Consider the following 5,779-nt stretch of genomic DNA (forward strand, 5'->3'; position numbering starts at 1 on the left):
TTCTTCACAAGGAAAGATGCCAAAATTTTATAAGTAGTGCATAAACAGCTTATAGGTCGATAGGTTTTTGAAATTTTGGTTTTATTATTCTTTGGTAGTTGTTAAGTAATACCATTTGCTAAGCAGTCGGGTGTTTTCTTAGGATCTCTCTTAGCCACATTGAACAGCTGTATAATCTTTTCGTCTGCGCACAACTGCGTTATCTTTCCACTTATGAGCCTTCATGGATGTCATCCTTAAATCTGCTATCGTGATCTCTTCCCATTCTTGTTCTGGTAAATTTTGGTAAGTTTCTTCTGTGCGTCTAATCCAATCCGCATTTTCATTGTACGTCTTTTCATCAGTCCTGATCATTTTCCAAACGTTTTCAACTTCGTCCATAGGAGAGCATCTTCAAGTGTTACTTTCTCCTTCTCTCTTCTCTGTTGCTCTATAAAATGTTTTGGCACTAGATACGAACAACTTATTTTGCTTGTAAAAATTGCGTCTTTTCTCAAACTTCTTCATCATTTGAGCTTTTGTGTGGATATTTTGTTTCTTTTATTTATATCAGTTCTTCTCTTGGTGAGAATCCCTGCTTCCTCTTCGTCTGTCTTCCATTTCTGGATCTTACATCCTTTCTACAGATCAGTTCATTTAATATTGATACGTACCGTCTCATTAACTCAATTTCTTTCAATTTTACTTCTCCAGTTTGGATTCCTTTGGTTTTTTTTTTTTTTTAGGCATACTCCTGGTTTCAGTTGTCTTAAAAGACGAGTAAACAATCTCATTTAACTCCATGAGATCAGGTTTTAATTCTTGCATATTTTTCGTTAGATGCTTTAACATTTTAATTTGTTTGTTTTGTAATTTTGTATTTATGAGTTATGTTGTTTTCTATCATTCATATTTGCTTGTTTTACAAATTTAAGCTTCTTCAGAATGGTTTGCTTCATTTCCATCTTAAACTCTGTGTTCTTCAGAAAACGTGTGGTCTTCAAATACTGTTTCTTAACCACGTTCTTGGTTATCTTTACCAGGTTCATTAGAATTTCTTATACTTTCAGGCCTTTGCGTGATTTGGTCACATGACAATCTTTCAATCAAAACTCGTGCTGAGCTACTCTACTTTCTTTATCTGATTTTTTATTTCCTTCCTGTCTTACATTTAGGTCATTGTCTGCCAAATTCTTGGTCCTGATTATTTCGTTATTTGGGACTCTATTGTTTCCAAAGGTATCCTTCCTAATATTTGCAAACTTCTTTTCGTTCAAATAGGGTCAACTGCCTTGATTTCGTGTTCTCCATATTTTGTAAGACTTTGCGGCGTGTCTCTCTCGAGATGACTGGTCTAATACATAGTAATAAGCGTTTGTTATTTCTTTATACTCTTCTCGGGTCCATTTGACCCTCTTGTATATTTCTTTCTGTGGTATCTGTGATACTGAACTTGGAGGGGTCGAGTTGTAGCAGTTCTCATTCAAGTGACCATCCAGATTCGTATTCAGAGAAGAGTTTCTGCCAGTGGATGACTTTTCGACCCCAGACTGGCTCTCCCCTGAGGGACGCGCTTCCGGATTAACCTTAGGATAGGCGATTTGCTGTACTGTTTTCATTTTCCCTTTCGTTTCGTAAGACATCTTGGTGCTACATTAATGTTATTAGTAGTGAGCCCCGTGTGGCTAATGTAGAAACGGTTATTATTATCCCTGTCATTACGATCAGCACCATTATTATTACCTCAACCATTATAACTGTTACACTTGCCATTACCATGCCATTACAGAAGCCGTGTTCATCGTTGATTACCACTAGTACCTATTTCGTTACTACCCACAAGGGGCTAAACACAGAGAGAGGAGAAACAAGGACAGACAAACGGATTAAGTCGATTATATAGACCCCAGTGTGTAACTGGTACTTGCTTAATCGACCCGGAAAGGATGAAAGGCAAAGTCGACCTCGGCAGAATTTGAACTCAGAACTCAGCAGCAGACGAAATACCAATTTCTTTATTGCCCACCGGGGGCCAAACATAGATATGGACAGTACAACTGATGGGATCAGTGAATCGATATGATTTTACATAAATGTGACATCAAAAATAAAATACAATACATAAAGATCGAATGGAATACACAGTACAAAAACAATACAAATGAAGCGATGATCAAGTTACGCTCCGATCCCACAAGCCCCGATCTACCGCTGATACCTTTTTATTTTTCCTTTTTTTTTTTTTTTCCTCGTCTATTCACACGGTTCCTTGCACGCACAACACTCGTGCAACATACTTCCATCTCTTTTGGAACGTACACTCTGACAGACACCTCTTCTCCAGCCACAGTTTCCTTTTCAAATGAAAAGAAAAAAAGGATCGTAAATTGTCACCAGAGATAAAGTTGCCTGTCTTAATTCCTTTTATCCTAGTATTCCATACAGCCTCTTTTGCTATTGCTACAACCGTGAGAAAACAATTCTTACCTTCGTTCGTTAGAACTCCCGGTGGGTCAATTTTTATAATTGACTCAGTCGACAGCCGTACTCTTCCTTCGCCGGACAACAGATGTTCAGCATAAGCCCACATTTCAGTTATCTCCGGACACTGAACAATAGCGTGAGGGACGGTTTCCCTGTCCCCACCGCATCTTGGACAGGTCGGCGACTGACGTTTACCATGTCTTGCGAGCTTATCCCAAACGGGCAAGGCACCTCTGTAGCATTGCCAGGTTAAGGACTTTTGGAAGTTGTCCAACGTTCTCAACCCGAATGTACGATGAAACAAGCTGTCCAGTTGAATAAATCCGAGACCTAGAGTCGACCCCAGGCCATCGTCGCATTCAGACTCTACCAACCCACTATATAAAATCCGTGTGGAACCCCCACCGCTGGCGTTGCCCGAGCGCCGGAACAGCAAGAGGGCCTTACGGCACTCTTTATGCCACTCACTCGACCTCGGTCTACGAGAACACCAGGCTTCCTGTTCGCAAAAACTCTTGAACTCAGGGAACATTTGTCTGGCCAGCGGAGACCACACCCGTTCACTATCCAGGAGAATCCAGAGGTGCCTCAACCTCAACGCATGTCTGCGCATCATTAACCAAGGCATCCCTAAACCTCCATTTAAAGGCTTTTGACAGCAGACAGAGCGTTTCACAAGTGGCGACCTGCCCTTCACAAAAAGCGAAAGAGCTGTCTCTCCAACCTGATCAACCACGAATCCGGACAGGGCACGACAGTCAGGCGGTAGGTAATGACCGATGCGATAAACACATTGGCCACTTCCGCCCTCCCTTTCAGGGATAGCCACCGCCAAGACCAAGTCTTGACTACTGCAGCCACCCTGCTCAATACCTCCGTCCAGTTCTTCTCTATCTGGAGGCCTGGTCCAAACCAGACTCCAGCAACTTAACCGGTCCCTCCGTCCAGCGCCTAACAACACTGTCTGAAGGCATCGACTTGCCAACCCAGGTGCCGAGCTGCAAGCCGACCGACTTTTCCCGGTTAATCTTTGCTCCTGCTACCTCCTCGTAAGCCTCAATAGTCTTACCTACTTCACGTAGGCGTACCACTGTGGTTACACTGATAGTGATATCATCCGCGAAAGCCGTAACAAACTCCTCTAGTCCTGGTTCTCTCGGGATGCCACTCAACCTTTGCAGTAATGGCTCGAGAGCCATCACATACAAAAGTGGTGAAAGCGGACATCCTTGACGAACCGAGCGTCTGATGCAGAACGGCTTCGAAAGGAAACCGTTCACCCGAACTATCGAGTCAATGTTGTGGTACAAAGCGATAAACCACCTGAGGAAGCCAAGGCCCAGGCCAAACCGCGCAAGTACAGTCGCTAGGTATCGATGGTCAACCCTATCAAAAGCTTTAGACTGGTCCAAATGCACCAATGCCCCACCTTTGCCAGATTTATTACCAAACCTCTCTATGGTATAGCGAATAAGATGGAGGGTATCCTGAATGGTTCTGCCTGGGATGGCACATGTCTGTGCCTCCCCGACTATACCATTCGCGACACGCGCCAACCTTTTTGCTAGAACCTTGGCCAAAATCTTCACTTCTGCGTTTAACAGAGTGATGGGCCTGAAATTCTCTAGAACGTCCCCCTTGTCCGGGTCCTTTCTGACCAACGTCACTACTCCCCGGCGCACAGATCTGGGGATAAACCCATTCTGTTTCCAGTTCGCGTACACGTCAGTCAGTAGTTGCCCGAACAAGTCTGGCATACATTTATACAGCTCGTACGGAAGACCATCAAGTCCGGTGACTTACCCGCTTTACAATCGGCCAAAGCCTCCGTCACCTCCTCAAGTGTGATTGGCCCTTCGCAAGACTCCGCATCCGACCCCGAGAGGCACGGCAGCCCGGTAAGAAAGTCCTCGAGGGCTCTCCCACCACCAGGACCGCCGTCACCCCCGAACAGCTGGGCGAAGTACTCCCGAAAGACCTCACATATTTTCTCGGGTTCGTTTATCAAGACACCATTTTGATTCGTCAAAGACCGAATAGAGGAACTATTTCCTTGCCGAGCTTCCACCACTCGGGCCCATCCAGCGACTTTGATTCCTTCACTTCCCATTGCACGTAACTTAGCTCTGGTAATACTTCCCATGTGGTGGGCTTCAAGATGCTGGTTTAACTCCAGTCTTTTCACCCTCGCTTGGTCTGTATTACCAGTCCTCCAGGCTTCTTCTAGTTCCTTAACTAGACCATCTCCTATTTTACGTCCCTTCTTAGCTAAACTTATGCTAAACCTAATAGACTCATATTTGATGGCTCTTTTTAGGGCGTACCACCATTTGTTATTAATGATGGTACCTGTTAATGCCCTCTGTATTAACATCTTGATCCGCTTTCTGTACTCCTCAATCGCCAAAAGGGACGTATTGAGTTTCCAGTAGCCAGATCCCTGTCTATGCAACTTATCTACCGTCAGTTTACAGGTAACCATCTTGTGGTCACTGTAGCTGACTAGAAAAAACTGTGGACACTCAACTATGGACTTATCTTTTTCTCTAATTAAAATCCTATCTAGATATGTTCTGGTAGACCCGTCACTATTTGACCACGTCCACTGTGGAGTGTTCGGGTGCTCCAACCTATATGGATCTGCTAGCTGAAATTGACTTAGCAGATCCCGAAAGCCTGTGTTACATTTTCTGTTCATGTTCGAGTTTGAGCCAACACAATCTGTGTGTGCTGCACATATTGTATTAGAGTCTCCTAACACTACTAGTGAATGCGACGTGGCTAGGAACTTTCCTAGGCCACGAAAATATTCAGTTTGCGGGCCAATAATGTTTGGTGCATAAATAGCGACCAGCCTGATTGTCTTGCCACAACTGAATGTCAAGTCGAGAACGACCAGCCTGCCTTCTGGGTCAGAAAAAACCAACTTTTTCTCGGCTACCCGGTTTCTTTTTAGTAGGACCAACACCCCACCCCCACCTCCCGCCCGACTCGGAGAAACGTATTTCTCGTAGCCGTTCAGGAGGGGGAGCAGATCTCTTGGCCCCTTCACCCGGGTTTCCGTTGCAACAATTACATCCAAATTTCTCGACCTGATGTCATTCAGAAAGCGTCCTTGCTTCCAGCTTGACAACAGGCCATGAACATTTAAACAACCAATGTGAATAGCCATCACTTACCTGTTTAATTAGGATTGTCCGGTGGAGGGGGACCCTCCACCTTTTTTTTATCCAGGGTCGGAGGTGGACGGTCTTGGGAAATAGATTTGTCAAAATCCCGTCTCACCACCGACACAGAATTATCAGGTGGAGGGGGA

The sequence above is a fragment of the Octopus sinensis genome, linkage group LG1, assembly GCF_006345805.1.
Source record: "Octopus sinensis linkage group LG1, ASM634580v1, whole genome shotgun sequence".
Taxonomy (NCBI): domain Eukaryota; kingdom Metazoa; phylum Mollusca; class Cephalopoda; order Octopoda; family Octopodidae; genus Octopus; species Octopus sinensis.